This window comes from Callithrix jacchus, chromosome 8 (assembly GCF_049354715.1).
Source record: "Callithrix jacchus isolate 240 chromosome 8, calJac240_pri, whole genome shotgun sequence".
Taxonomy (NCBI): domain Eukaryota; kingdom Metazoa; phylum Chordata; class Mammalia; order Primates; family Cebidae; genus Callithrix; species Callithrix jacchus.
The window spans coordinates 21,964,415-21,979,591 of record NC_133509.1 but is presented as its reverse complement, the minus strand read 5'-3'; the positions used below and the strand labels follow the sequence as shown (position 1 = coordinate 21,979,591).

Sequence of the window (15,177 nt, the reverse complement as noted above, 5' to 3'; positions counted from 1 at the left end):
TTCAACCATATAGATGCAAGAAACAGAAGTAACTCCAGGAGCATGAATAGTGTAAGATGTAGAAAAGTTATTAGAAAGTGGTGTGTTTTGAATATTAATTACCTTTGTTTTAATATACTTAATTGTAAGTTTATATAATTACTTTTTCTTCAACAGCTGGTAATCAATTTATTAAAATCGTTGACTTAAGCATCTGCAATGGTGACTTCCACTTAAACTCCTGGCTCAATACAGATGGAAGTAATCTGCTTAAGAATCTCAGAAGGACTGTGCAAGTCTGTGAGTTGCTTGTAGATTCTCATCTGGAAGCCATCCCATGTCTTAGAACCTCTACCACAAGGAGTTTTTCTTGTAGTGATTCTCAGAGTCTTGGTGGGCATTTGAACTGGTCCTTTCAGTTTGAGATTCTTCTCCTTTGCTCCTCTGATCAAGTCAGCACGCACCTTCTCCAGGGATTTTATCGTTCGGCTCATTAGAGGGATTTGAATTTGGTGAATTGCCACCTCCAGCTCCACAGGTGTTTGTCCAGTATCCTTAAAAGCCATGGCTGCTGCCTGGCTTCCTAACCAACAGGTTCCTCGGCTGAATCGATCCTCCCACCTCAGCCTCCCGAGTAGCTGGGATTTCAGGCGCCCACCACCACATCCGGCTAATTTTGTTTTTTCGTTATTGTTACTGTTTTTGTTGTTGTTGTTGTTGTAGAGGTGGCGTTTCACCATGTTGCCCAGGCAGGTCTCAGACTCGTGGGCTCACGTGATCTGCTTGTCTTGGCCTCTCAAAGTGCCAGGATTACCAACATATGCCATTGCGCCCAGCCTTTGTAATTGCATTTTAATAATGGCAATGCATAACAACCAGCCCGCAAAATTGGAAACTTAACAATTGGTTCCCTGAGCCAAGCTTCTAGCACACCACTGCTTGGACACCTGCCCCCAATTTCCTCTCCAAGCCCAATCTTCCTGACAGTCTAGGAGACTTCTGAGTTCATCTTGGAGACTTCTGAGTTTATTGGATGACTCATCCAATACCTGGGGTTTGTGGTTCCTCCTCAACTCTGGGGACCTTTGTCTCTTCTTCAGTAACCCACCTGCTCCCCTGGCCTCATCGGAGGTTTTGTCATCACCAAAAACTGTTTCACCCTTCCTGAATCACACCTTCCTCTCTTGCTTCTGGGCTACAGCGTCCTCTTCTTTCAGCCCCATGCATGTCCTCTGCCTTGAAGAACACAGCTACCTGACCCCTCACTTAGTTTCTGTTTGTTATTGGCTTTCTCCTGATCCCTGGAAGGTCCCTCCTCCCTGCCTTCCTTCTACTGGATTGACATTCGAGCCTTTCACCCAGGTATATAGTAGTTGCACACTAAAGCAATTCACATTTACTATTATTTCAGTAGGAGCTTTCTTATCTGACGCAATTGAGACCAGAAGTTGGTCAATTGAACAAAAAAACAGTAAGTTTAAAGGATCGTTAAAAGTGATATGTGGGCTTGTCCGAGTGCAGTGGTGTTTACAAGCAATTGATTACAACTAGTTACAGATTTCTTTTTTTTTTTTTTTTGAGACAGGGTCTCACTCTGTCACCTAGGCTGGAGTGCAGTGGCATGATCTTGGCTTACTACCGCCTCCACCTCCCAGGGTCAAATGATTCCTCTTCCTCAGCCTCCTGAGTAGCTGGGACTACAGGCACGTGCCACCACGCCCAGCTAATTTTTGTATTTTTAGTAGAGAAGGGGTTTCACCATGTTGGCCAGAATGGTCTTGATCTCTTGACTTCATGATCCACCTGCCTCAGCCTCCCAAAGTGCTGGGATTACAGGTGTGAGCCACTGCGCCCAGCCTAATTATAGATTTCTTTGTTTCTTTTCTCCACTCCCACTGCCTCACTTGACTGGCCTAAAAAAAAGTAATATGTATTTGTGCATTTTTTTTTTTTGAGATGGAGTTTCGCTGTTGTTACCCAGACTGGAGTGCAATGGCACGATCTCGGCTCACCACAACCTCCGCCTTCTGGGTTCAAGCAATTCTCCTGCCTCAGCCTCCCGAGTAGCTGGGACTACAGGCATGCACCACCAGGCCCAGCTAATTTTTGTATTTTTAGTAGAGATGGGGTTTCACGTTGTTGACCAGGATGGTCTCGATCTCTTGACCTTGTGATCCACCCGCCTCGGCCTCCCAAAGTGCTGGGATTATAGGCGTGAGCCACCATGCCCGGCCTTGTACATTTTGTTTTAAGGTAAAACATAAATATATATTAACTTGCCAGTCTGTCAATGTGATGCCAAGGCTCTTTGAGTATGGGTTTGCTGATTGGAATTCCATTTCTTTCTTTCCTTTTTTTTTTGGAGAGGATCTCACTCTGTCGCCCAGGCTGAAGTGGCAGGACTAGGCCTAACGGCAGCCTCAAACTCCCAGGCTCAAGTGATCCTCCCACCTCTGCATCCTGAGTAGCTAAGCCTACAGGTGCCGCCACCACACCTGGCAAAGTTTTCATTTTATTTTATTAAAAAAAAAATTTTTTTAAAGATGGGGTTTCACCATGTTGGTCAGGCTGGTCTTGAACTCCCGACCTCAGATGATCCTCCCGCCTTGGCCTCCAAAGTGCTTGGATTACAGGCGAGAGCCATCACGCCCGGCCAAATTTTATTTTTTGTAGAGAAGAGGTCTCACTCCAGAGTCTCGAACTACTGGGCTCAAGCAATCCTCCTGTCTTGGCCTCCCAAAGTGCTGAAATTACAGACACGAGCCACTGCACTGGGTCTTTTTTTTTTTTTTTCCTTGAGATGGGGTCTCGTTCTGTCACCCAGGCTGGAGCGCAGTGGTGCGATCATAGCTCACTGCAGTCTCAAACTCCTAGGTTCAACTAACCCCCCTGCCTCAGCATCCTGGCATATTTCTTTTCTTGCATAACAATATCCATACAAACTGTCTAGATTTCCACATTCTATAAAGTGCCTAAGAGCTTTAGGATTCTTGCAAAGCAAGATTGAGAACGAGCTTGAAGAACACCATTTCCCAGCCCTCACATGGTCTCTTCATCAGCATCGTCCCTCCTCCCTCCCTTCCTTTTCCATCTACTGGATCTACACTGAAAATCCAGTTTGAGTGCAGACTTTATAACGTTTCCCCAAACTTTTCCAGCAGTCTCTCCAAACCAAATAGCTATTTTGTAAGTTTTTATGTTTTAATTTTTTTTTTTTTTTTTGAGATGGAGTCTCGCTCTGTCACCCAGGCTGGAGTGCAGTGGTGTGATCTAGGCTCACCAAAACCTCCACCTCTTGAGGTCGAGCGATTCCCCCGCCTCAGCCTCCTGAGTAGCTGGGATTACAGGCACCTGCCACCACCCCCAGCTAATTTTTGTTTTTGTTATTTGAGACAGAGTCTTGCTCTGTCACCCAGGCTGGACTGCAGTGGCGCTATCTTGGCTCACTGCAACCTCCACCTCCCAGGCTCAAGTGACTCTCCAGCCTCAGTCCCCCAACTAGCTGGGATTACAAGCACCTGCCACCACACCTGGCTAATTTTGTATTTTTAGTAGAGACGGGGTTTCATCAGGTTGGCCAGGCTGGTCTCGAACGCCTGACCTCAAGCAATTCTCCCACCTTGGCCTCCCAAAGTGCCGGGATTAAAGGCATGAACCACCTCACCCAACCATTTTTTAATTTTTTTCTTTTTTCTTTATTTTTATTTTATCACGGGGAAGGATTTAACCATGTTTTATTTTTTAATTATTTTTTACAATACATACTGACATTCAGTTTTTAATTTTCTTTATTAATTTATTTATTTTGAGATGGGGTCTCTGTTGCCCAGGCTGTAGTGCAGTGGTGAGATTACAGTTCATTGCAGCCTCAACCTCCTGGGCCCAAGTGATCCTCCCACCTCAGCCTCCTAAGTAGCTGGGACTACAAGAATGCACTACCATACCCAGCTAGTTTCTTATTTGTTTTTGGAAAGATGGAGTCTTGCTATGTTGCCCAGACAGGTCCCGAAGTCCTCAAGGGATACTACTGCCTTAGCCTCCCAAAGTGCTGGGATTACACGCACAAGCCATGGTACCCAGCCCAGTATTTTAATCGTGGTTTATATATATGTCTTACCATTTTTATTTATTTTATTTTATTTTTATTTTTTTGAGATGGAGTCTGACTCTGTCCCTAGACCAGAGTGCAATGGTGCAATCTTGGCTCACTGCAACCTCCACCTCCTCATTCTCCTGCCTTAGCCTCTCGAGTAGCTGGGATTACAGATGCGTGCCACCAAGCCCGCTGATTTTTGTATTTTAGTAGAGATGGGGTTTCACCAGGTTGGCCAGGCTGGTCTCAAATTCCTGACCTCAGGTGATGTGCCTGCCTCAGCCTCCCAAAGTGCTGGGATTATAGGTGTGTGCCCGGCCTATTTTTATTTTATTTTTGAGACAGGGTCTCGCTGTTGTTGCCCAGGCTGGAGTGTAGAGGCATTATCATGGTTCACTGCAGGTTGCCCAGGCTGGTCTCAAACTCCCGAGCTCCTGAGCCTTCCTCAGCCTTCCAAAATGCCGAGATTACAGGTGTGCACCACCACACTTGGCCAGACTTACCATCTTAACCATTTTGAAATGTATGCTTCAGTGGTATTCAGTATATTCACATGGTTGTACAACAGATCTCCACAACCTTTTTATCCTGCAAAACTGAATCTCCGTATCCATTACGCAAGTCCCCATTTCTCCCTCCCTCCAGTCCCTGTAACCACTGCCGCCCAGGCTGGAGTGCAGCAGCACAGTCACAGCTCGCTGCAACTGGAATCTGCTGGCTCAAGTGAGCCTCTCACCCCAGCCTCCCAAGAAGCTGGGACTACATGCTTGCTCCACCATGCCTAGCTAATTTTTGTATTTTTTGTGGAGACAGTGTTTTGCCATGTTGCCCAAGCTGGAGTTGAACTCCTGATTTTAAGCGATCTGCCCTCCTTGGTCTCTCAAAGTCTTAGGATTACAGGCAGGGGTCATCACACCTGACCTTATTTGTGTTTTTGTAAACAGCTTTTTTTTTTTCTTTTAAGCAACTACCCTTTCCATTTTTTTTTTGAGACAGGGTCTCACTCTGTTGCCCAGGCTGGAGTGCAGTGGCACAATCTCGGCCCACACCTCCCAGGTTCAAGCAATTCTCCTGCCTCAGCCTCCCGAGTAGCTGGGACTACAGGCATGTGCCACCGTGCCCGGCTAATTTTTGTATTTTTAGTAGAGACGGGGTTTCACTGTGTTGGCCAGGCTGGTCTCAAACTCCTGACCTTGTGGTCCCCCTGCCTCAGCCTCCCAAAGTGCTGGGATTACAGGTGTGAGCCACTGCACCCGGAACAACCACCCTTTTCAAAAGTTTCTAAAGTGGTCAACTTGGTTTTCATAGAAATAACAACTCAATTTCTTTCTGTATTCATATTTCTATGGTTTAGTTATGGCTTTGTTAAATTATGTAATTACAAAAACACGTGCAACCGGCATAAACAGATTTGGGGATATGTTAGTCCAGGTCCTCAGAGAAGGTGGGATCCCAAGATAAAATGAAATATGCAAGATATTTATTAGGGGAACCATCTGTTAGAGAAAACGAGGAGGGGCTGGGCATGGTGGCTCACAGCTGTATTCCCAACACTGAGAGGCTGAGGCAGGATTGCTTGAGGCAGAAGTTCCATATTAGCCTGGGCAACATAGCCAGATCCAATTTCCATTTTTTAAATTAATTAATCTATTTATTTAGAACCAGAGTCTCACTCTGTCCTCCAGGCTGGAGTACAGTGGTGTGATCTCAGCTTGCTGCAAACTCCTTCTTTTGGGTTCAAGTGATTCTCATTCCTCAGCCTCCCCAGTAGCTAGGATTACAGGTGAGCCCCACCATGCCTGGCTAATTTTTCTATTTTTAGTAGAATGGGGTTTCACCATGTTGGCCAGGCTGGTCTTGAACTCTGGGCTTCAAGTGATCCATTCAACTCGGCCTCCCAAAGTGCCCATCTCTATTTTAAAAAGAGAAAAAATGAGGAGGGAGCAAAGAGAGGCTGGGAGAGACATGAGAGCATGACAGAAGTCTGACTCTTGAGTGCGGAAGAGAGGAAAGGAAAGAAGTTGAGTGGACACCTCTCAAACTGCAAGGCAGCTCTAAGGAAAGTTTTCGGCAAGGCCATTGGCGCGTTCTTTACTTAGAGTCATCCATCTTTCACCCCTGTCCCAAGAATGAGCCTGCCTTAGTATCCCATTCGTGCTCAGTCATTAGCTGGGAGCAGTCCATGGAAAATCTGGCCTTGGCATAATGCGGTGATGCATTTCAGAGCCCGCAGCTGGAGACCTTGATTAATTATACTTCCTGCAGTCAGAGATTTGAAAAGCCATTCTCATGGCTGCCACAGGTAACAAACACAGCTGATTCTTTGCATATCAAGTGTGGCTTAAGCTTGGCTGCGCACAACAGAAAATGCAAATATTAAATAGCAATGCCTTAAACAAGATAGCTCTTCTTCTTCTCACATAATGAGAAATCCAAATAGGTGACTTGGCTCGGTGACTTTAAGATACAAGGTAGAGGTCTCTGAAATTCTGTTGGCCTTTCCCTGAGAGGTTTTCTTTTTGGGGGTGTGGGGTTTCTTTTTGGGGGTGTGGGGTTGACAGAGTCTCACTCTGTCATCCAGGCTGGAGTGTGTGATCTCGGCTCACTGCAACCTCCACCTCCGAGACTCAAGTGATTCTCCCACCTCAACCTCCCAAGTGGCTGGGATTACATGCATGTGCCACCAAGCTCGGCTAATTTCTGGAATTTTTGTAGAGACAGGTTTTTGCCATTTTGCCCAGGATGGTCTCAAACTCCTGAGCTCAAGCAATCTGTTTGCCTCAGCTCCCAAAGCACTGGGATTACAGGTGTGAGCCACTGTGCCCAGCTGCCCTCAGAGTTCTGAGAGAGCTTCTCAGCTCCAGCCATCATGGCTGCATGGCAAGAAGCTGGAAGAAGGAAGGGCAAAGGGACAATGGGCATGCCGGCTGAGTCTGCGTCCCCATTTTAAAAAAAGCCCTATCCAACCATTTCTGTTTCTCTCTCATGGGCCTAAACTGTCACACAGTCACTGCTGTTTGGCATGGAAGGCTGGAAAATGCCTTTTAGCTGGGCACACTGCCTCTGCCAGTAAAATCAGAGTTGAATTAGTAAGGAGGAAAAGGAGCATGGAGGCTGAGTGGGCACCAGTGTGTCTGCCACACTAGACAGCAGCCTGCTACCAAGTGAGTGCTTTCAGGTGGCCTTGAGCTGCATTTCCTGCATTTCCTGTGCGGGCTGCAGAGGCAGTGGAGAGCTCAGCTCGCCCAGTGACTAAGGGCCTGGGGTGGTGATGCGCACACTCACTGGCTTGTTTTCAGCTCACTAAAACGTGACCTCCTCGAGCAGGAACTACAACAGTGTCTGTCATGTGATAGAGACAATATTTTGAATGAATGAACATAGAGAATTAAGCTCAGGGATCTTGGAGTGTGTTTGAATTCGAGTTGCTGGCCTAAAAAAAAGAAAGGGAATTAAGCTCAAGGCTTTAAAACAAACAGACAAACAAAATAAATGAATAATGATTCACTATTGTATCCCACATTATAGCCTATGCATCCTCTTAATAAACTTCTATCTACATTGTGGGGGAGCAATGAAAAAAGAGAAAAATAAATAAATAAATAAACTCCTATCACCTATTGTTGGAGACAGACGCTTGATGCCACAAAGAAAAATTAGCACTGAGACAAAGGATTTTCAGCAACGAAATTTTTACTTCCTGGACGGCAGGAATGGTACCCTCACTAGCCATCGTGCCACAAGAATACAAAAAACAAACACAAAAATTTATCCCTTACGCACTGGGGGTCGTCCTTACTGCTGTGTCTGATCTCCGTTGACTGAAGCCAGAGCTCACAATCTAAACTAAAACCCGATGGGCTAATAACTTAAAACTTTTCTAAACAGGTAAGAGCCATGGAGAGCTGGGACATGCCTCTGAGCACATGCAGCACAAATATCTTGGTTAAAGTACAAGGACATAGAATAACAGCTAACAGCTACATAGGATAGGCGTGTCTAACAGCTACATAGGATAGGGCTTAACAAAGTTATTAGCACACTTATTCTTTAACAAGAAAGGAAACTTTAAAAAGGAAATTTTCTACTTCCCACACCGATTGTCCTTCCATCTGGAACCTGCAAAAAGCCCGTTAGGGATAATTCTTCCCCGGTATTGCCTCTTCTGCTCACTCTCTGCAGGCAACCTCAACCTCTGCAGGGGGATGCGTTTACTAACGTGCTCCTGTATCCATTCCTCCATCCGACCCATCTCAGAGGAAGAGATGTCTCCCCTCCCTCCTCACAGGCTAAGGCCGGCCCCACAACTGCGCTCTGATTCTCATTCTTTATCTCCTTGGGTGTTTTGATCTGTCAATTATTCTTTTTCCTCATTCTGTCAACTTCTTGTTTCTTTTATTTATCCTTCAAGCATCTCCCAATAGAAACAACAAAAAACTGTGATCCCTCTGTTCACCCAAGCCATTCTTTAACTCCTCTGCCTGGAAGATTTCAGCTATTCCCAAAGCAGTAAATACCCACCAGGTACTGAAGATTCTTTGATCAATCAGAGTTCTTGGTTATAAGTGTGAAGAAGCCACTTCTAGCTAACGTAAGCAGAAATGGTATTTAGAAAACATAAAACTAGACAGGGTGCAGTGGCTCATGCCTGCAATCCCAGCACTTTGGGAGGCTGAGGCAGGTGGATCACCCAAGGTCAGGAGTTAGAGACCACTCTGGCCAACATGGTGAAACCCCATCTCTACTAAAAATACAAAAAGTAGCTGGGTGTGGTGGCAGGTGCATGTATCCCAGCTACTTGGGAGGCTGACACAGGACCTGGGAGGCAGAGTTTGCAGTGAGCGGAGATTGTGCCACTGCACTCTAGCCTGGGCGACAGAGTGCAACTTTATGTCAAAAGAAAGAAAGAAAGGAAAGAGAGAGAGAGATAGAGAGAGAGAGAGAGAGAAAGAAAAGAAAGAAAGAAATAGAAAGCAAGCAGAAAAGAAAGAAAATATAAAACGAGAGAAAGAGAAAGAAAAGAAAGAAATAGAAAGCAAGCAGAAGCAGCAAAACACACTGCCATGTGTGTACCTATGCAACTGTCTTGCATGTTCTGCACATGTACCCCCAAACCTAAAATGCAATAAAAAATTAAAAAAAAAAAAAAGAAAGCAAGCAGAAAAGAAAGAAAGAAAATATAAAACTAGCTCTCTGGCTCTGACTCAAGACCCATCAATCATAACTCTGGTCATTACCTGGCCTCCTGTGGTCCTTTCCTAGGTCTATAATCACTCAAAGGATGTGACTGCCAGGCCCTTTAACAGTTTGTGTCTGGTTTATCCATTGGTCTCTTGTGAGCTAATTGGCTATACATCAGCCTCTCTTTTGTGGGTTGGTAATTTTGTGACCTTCATACTTTAATAGGAAAAAAATATTACTTTCCCTGCTTGACTTTCAATTTTAGAAACTAAAGCTAATTTTCACCAGTGTTATGTTTTTCATTTTTTTCTTTCAAGGATCTGGATGCTGTGTTCTTTTATTATTATATATAATACTCTTTGAACATATGTCCTTGGAGGGGAGAAATATATATATATATATATATATATGTATGTATGCTATATATATATATATGTATGCTATATATATATATATATATATATATATGTATGTATGTATGCTTTATATATATATATAAAGCTTGCTCGAAGCCTTCAGTCCATTGCAGAGAAGTGAGCTGAGCTGAATGCCACTGTGGGGCTCTAAGAGTCTTGAATTCTTTTTTGAAATGGAATCTTGCTCTGTCGCCAGGCTGGAGTGCAGTGGCGTGATCTCATTGCAACCTCCATTCCCCAGTTCAAGCGATTCTCCTGCCTCAGCCTCCTGAGTAGCTGGGACTACAGGCACCTGCCAGCACACCTCGCTAATTTTTTCTATTTTTAGTAGAAATGGGGTTTCACCATATTGGCCAGGCTGGTCTCAAACTCCTGAACTTGTGATCCACCTGCCTCGGCTTCCCAAAGTGCTGGGATTACGGGCATGAGCTACCGTGCCCGGCCAAGAGTCCTGAATTCTTACTGGGTTGGTGAAGATTCCATATAGAATTTTTTCAGTGCCATCCTCATTGATCCATTCCATAAAGCTATCAGAAAAAAGTCCTGACACGCAGTCTATTACCAAACCAGTCCACACGCACAGGGAGCCTCGTGGGCTGACACCTGCAGGCTGAAAGAGCCGAGGCCTTGGAAAGGGCCATAAATCCCACCACACAATTGATGGTTCTCACCCTGCAGCTTGGAGAAGGAGCAACACTCTCCAGCTTCACCGTTACTGCTAGAATAAGTAAAGTTTATAAAACTCATACCTAATAAACAATTTAGGACAGTCAAAGAATAGAAATCAAATAAAACAACAAATAGTCACTAATAAACATGACTGTTCCTAGAGCATTTCTGGTCATCTCTGACCTCAGAGATTGCTGCAGAGACCATATTCCTCAATGCACAGGCCATCGTGTTGCTGGACTCCTTTGCACACAGCAACTCTTCCCTGGGTCCAGGTCTCTCGGCCTCCTTCCAATCTTCATCTCTTTTTTATTTTAATTTAATTTTATTTTTTTTGAGACAGAGTCTTGCTCTGTCACCCAGGCTGGAATAGCATGATCTCAGCTCACTGCAACCTCTGCCTCCCAGGTTCAAGGGATTCTCCCACCTCAGCCTTCCGAGTAGCTGGGACCACAAGCACATGCCACTATATCCAGCTAATTTTTTATTTTTTGTAGAGATGGGATCTTACTTGCCCAGGCTTGTCTCAAACTCCTGGACTCAAATGATCCTCCCACCTCAGCCTCCCAAGTATCTAGGACTACAGGCCCACACCACCATGCCTGGATAATTTTTTTTTTTTTTTTTTGACATAGGGTCTTGCTCTGTCACCCAGAATGGAGTGCAGTGGCATGATATCCACTCACTGCAACCTCCGCCTCCAGGGTTAAAGTGATTCTCAGGCCTCAGCCTCCCAAAACAGCTGGGACTATAGGTACGTGCCACCACACCCAGCTACTTTTTGCATTTTTTATAGAGATGGGTTTCACCATGTTGCCCAGGTTGGTCTTGAACCCCTGGGCTCAAGACATCCACCTACCTCAGCCTCCCAAAGTGCTGGGATTACAGGCATGAGCCACTGTGCCCAGCCAATATTTTTACTTTTTGTAGAGAGGGGGCTCTCACTATGCTGCCTGGCTGATCTTGAACTCCTGGCTTCAATCAGTCCTCCTGCCTCAGCCTCCCAAAGTGCTAGGACAGGTGTGAGCCACCACCCAGCAGAAATATTATTAATTATTTTTTTTTTCAGGAGTGTTTTTGTTTTTTTCTTTTTGAGGCAGGGTCTTGCTCTGTTGCCCAGGCTGGAGTACAGTGGCATGATTATGGCTCACTGCAGCCTCGATCTCCTGGGCTCAAGCAACCCTCCCACTTCAGCCTCCCTAGTAGCTGGGACCACAGGCATGCACCACCACACCCGGCTAATTTTTGTATTTTCTTTTTTTGTAGAGACAAGGTCTTACTTTGTTGCCCAGGCTGATCTTTAACTCCTGGCCTTAAGCATCTGCCCACCTCAGCCTCCCAAAGTGCTAGGATTATAAGCTTGAGCCACCATACCCAAGGAAAACATTTATTATTAATTCATTTTTTAAAATTAATAAACACAGCTGGGCACAGTGGCCTGTAATCCCAGCACTTTGAGAAGCCAAGGCAGGCATATCACTTGAGGTCAGGGGTTCAAGACCACTCTGGTCAACATGGCAAAACCCTATGACTACTAAAAACACAAAAATTAGCTGGGTGTGGTGGTGTGCACCTGTAAGCCTAGCTATTGGAGAGGCTGAGGCAGGAAAATCGCTTGAACCCAGGAGATGGAGGTTGCAGTGAGCCCAGATCGTGCCACTGCACTCCAGCCTAGGTAACAGAGTAAGACTCTGTCCCCCAAAAAAGACAAACAAAAAAAAATGAATAAACTCATTACACATTAACATAAACAACATTTTATTTAAATTAGTTACCTTTTTTAAAAAAAAACTGAGAAGAATGGCATCATTTTATAATTTTGCAGATCTCTTTAATGTCTGGCTTAATGAAAGACAGCTGAATTCTCATATCTGCTTTCCTTTCTTCCTCCCTCCCTCCCTCGATCCCTCCCTCTCCTCCCCTCCCCTCCTTTTTTTTTCCTTTCCTTTCTTTGTTTAATAAAAGAGATGAGGTTCTGCTATGCCACCCAGCCTGGCTTGAGCTCCTGGACTCAAGCAATCCTCCCATCTCAGCCTCCCAAAGTGCTGGGATTGTAGGCATGAGCCACTCACTTCGCACAGACCGTATCTGCTTCTGCCTTCGATCTGTTGCAACATCACATGCTCTACAGCCTTTGAAAAACTCCACTGTACACTCATGAGAAAATAAGAATGAAAATGGCAAATAATGTCTCTGAATGCTTATAAAAATAGTTTTGACCATCCAGGTGAGGTGGCTCACGCCTGTAATCCCAGCATTTTGAGAGGCCAAGGCGGGCGGATCATGAGGTCAGGAGACCAGTCTGGCAAACGTGGTGAAACCCAGTCTCTACTAAAAATACAAAAATTAGCTGGGCATGGTGGCGTGTGTAGTAATCCCAGCTACTCAGGAGGCTGAGCCAGGATTATAGGCGCAGGATTACAGTTTGAACCTGGGAAATGGAGGCTGCAGTGAGCCGAGATCTCCTCATTGCACTCCAGCCTGGGCAACAGGGCAAGTCTTTGTCTTAAAAAAAAAAATAGTTTTGACCTTGCAGATCCTCCCAACACAAAAGAATTTTGGGGACCCCCAAAGATCCTGGATCCCAATTTAAGGTCCGCAGTTTAATAAGCACTGTTCTAGATCATGTACTCCCATTTCTCACCCAAAGAAGCCTATCCCTCGTTCACTCCGCAAACGTTGATTTGAGCACCTACTGAGTACCAGACACATTCTGGGTGCTGGAGATAAAGCTGGGAACAAAACAAGGTCCCCGTTCTCCTGGAACTGACATTCTAGTGGAAGGAGACCGATAAAAAACAATAAGCGATTACAATTATGCCAGATGATCCTTAAGTGCCACGGAGAAAAATAAACCAAAGACAGGAAGAGAGATGGAAGAAGGGGACTGGTATTAGGATGGGTGGGTGGGGGGTGCCTCTCTGAGGAGGAGACGTCTAAACAGAAACTGAAGGCTACCGGGGAGACAGTCAGGGAAATACCAGGGGGACCCACATTCCTGGCAGAAGGAGCAGCCAGTGCAAAGGCCCTGCAGAAGCACGTTCATCACGTTTGAGGGAAAGCAAGGAAGCTGGTGAAGCTCAGGCAGAATGGATGAGGGAAAGGGGTGGGGAATGAGGCCAGAGGAGGCAGGAGCGCTCAAGTTCTGGGTATACTTGGAAAGGCTGCTGATGATTTCATTGGATTAATGCTCCTCTTTATTACTTTTTTTTTTTTTGAGAGGAAGTCTTGCTTTGTTGCCAGGCTAGAGTGCGGTGTGGTGGCACTATCTTGGCAACCTCTGTCTCCTGGAATCAAATGATTCTCCTGCCGTAGCCTCCCAAATACGTAGCTGGGATTATAGGTGTGCACCACCATACCTGACTGATTTTTGCATTTTTTGTAGAAACGGGGTTTCACCATGTTGCCCAGGCTAGTCTTGAACTCCTGAACTCAAGTAATCCACCTGCCTTGGCCTCCCAAATGCTGGGATTATAGGCACGAGCCACCATGCCAGGCCCTAAATCATTTTAATAATAATAATAATAATAATAGGCTGGGTGCAGTGGCTCACACCTGTAATCCCAGCTCAGGGGAGACTAAGGTGGGCGGATCGAGCTGAAACCTGAGACATCATGGAGGAGAAACAAAGCTGTCTACAATGTGTGCTGCCTAAATTCCTGACCCACAGAATCTGTGAACATAATAAGTGTTTTGGTTGGGCACAGGGGCTCACACCTGTAATCCCAGCACTTTGGGAGGCCGAGGTGGGTGGATCACCTGAGGTCAGGGGTTCGAGACCAGCCTGACCAACATAGTGAAACTCTCATCTCTACTAAAAGCACAAAAAATTAGCTGGGCGTGGTTGCACATGCCCGTAATCCCAGCTACTTGGAAGGCCAAGGCAGGAGAATCGCTTGAACTCAGGAGGCAGAGATTGCAGGGAGCGGAGATTGGGCCATTGTACTCCAGCCTGTGCGCAGCAAGAGAGAAACTCCATGTCAATAAATAAATAAATATAAATAAATAAATAATTGTTTTATACAACTAGATTTTTGCTAATTTATTATGCAGCAATTGATAACTGGAACAAAGGCCCCTTAGCATCCTGTGTAAACATTCTAAAGTACTGATCAAGACAGGCCAGATTAAAATCCTTCAGTGACTCCTCAGGCTAAAGTCAAAGTTGGTGAGCAGTCCAGGATTTTAAAAGAGATCTCAGGGCCAGGTGTGGTGGGTCATGCCTGTAATCCCAGCACTTTGGGAGGCTGAGGTGGGCAGATCACCTGAGGTCAGGAGTTTGAGACTAGCCTGGCTAACATGGTGAAACCATCTCTACCAAAAAGAAAGATAAACTAGCTGGACGTGGTGGCACATGCCTGTAATCGCAGCTACTCAGGAGACTGAGGCAGGAGAATCACTTGAACTCAGGAAGCGGAGGCTGCAGTGAGCTGAGATCGCACTACTGCACTCCAGCCTGAGCAACAGAGTGAGGCTCTGTCTCAAAAAATAAATAAATAAACAAATAAATAAATAAATAAAGAGATCTCAGGTCAGGCACAGTGCCTCACACCTATAATCCCAGAGCTTTAGGAGGCCAATGCAGGAGAATTGCTTGAGACCAGAAGTTTGAGACCAGCCCGGGCAACATAGCAAGCTCCTATCTCTTCAAAAAATTCAAAAATTAGCCAGCATGGTGGCTCACACTTGTAGACCCAGTTACTCAGGAGGCTGAGTCAGGAGGATCCCTGGAGCCCAGGAGATCAAGGCTGCAGTGAGTTATGATCGTGCCACTGCACATCAGCCTGGGCAACAGAGTGAGATTCTGTCTCTTAAGAATAGGCCAAACATGGTGGCTCA

General features: G+C 45.5%; 1 pseudogene; it reads right to left on the bottom strand.

The window, feature by feature from the left end:
• Positions 1 to 212: 212 nt before the first annotated feature.
• On the bottom strand, positions 213 to 901 carry LOC108593381 (small ribosomal subunit protein uS10 pseudogene; annotated as a pseudogene).
• Between the last annotated feature and the right edge of the window lie 14,276 nt (positions 902 to 15,177).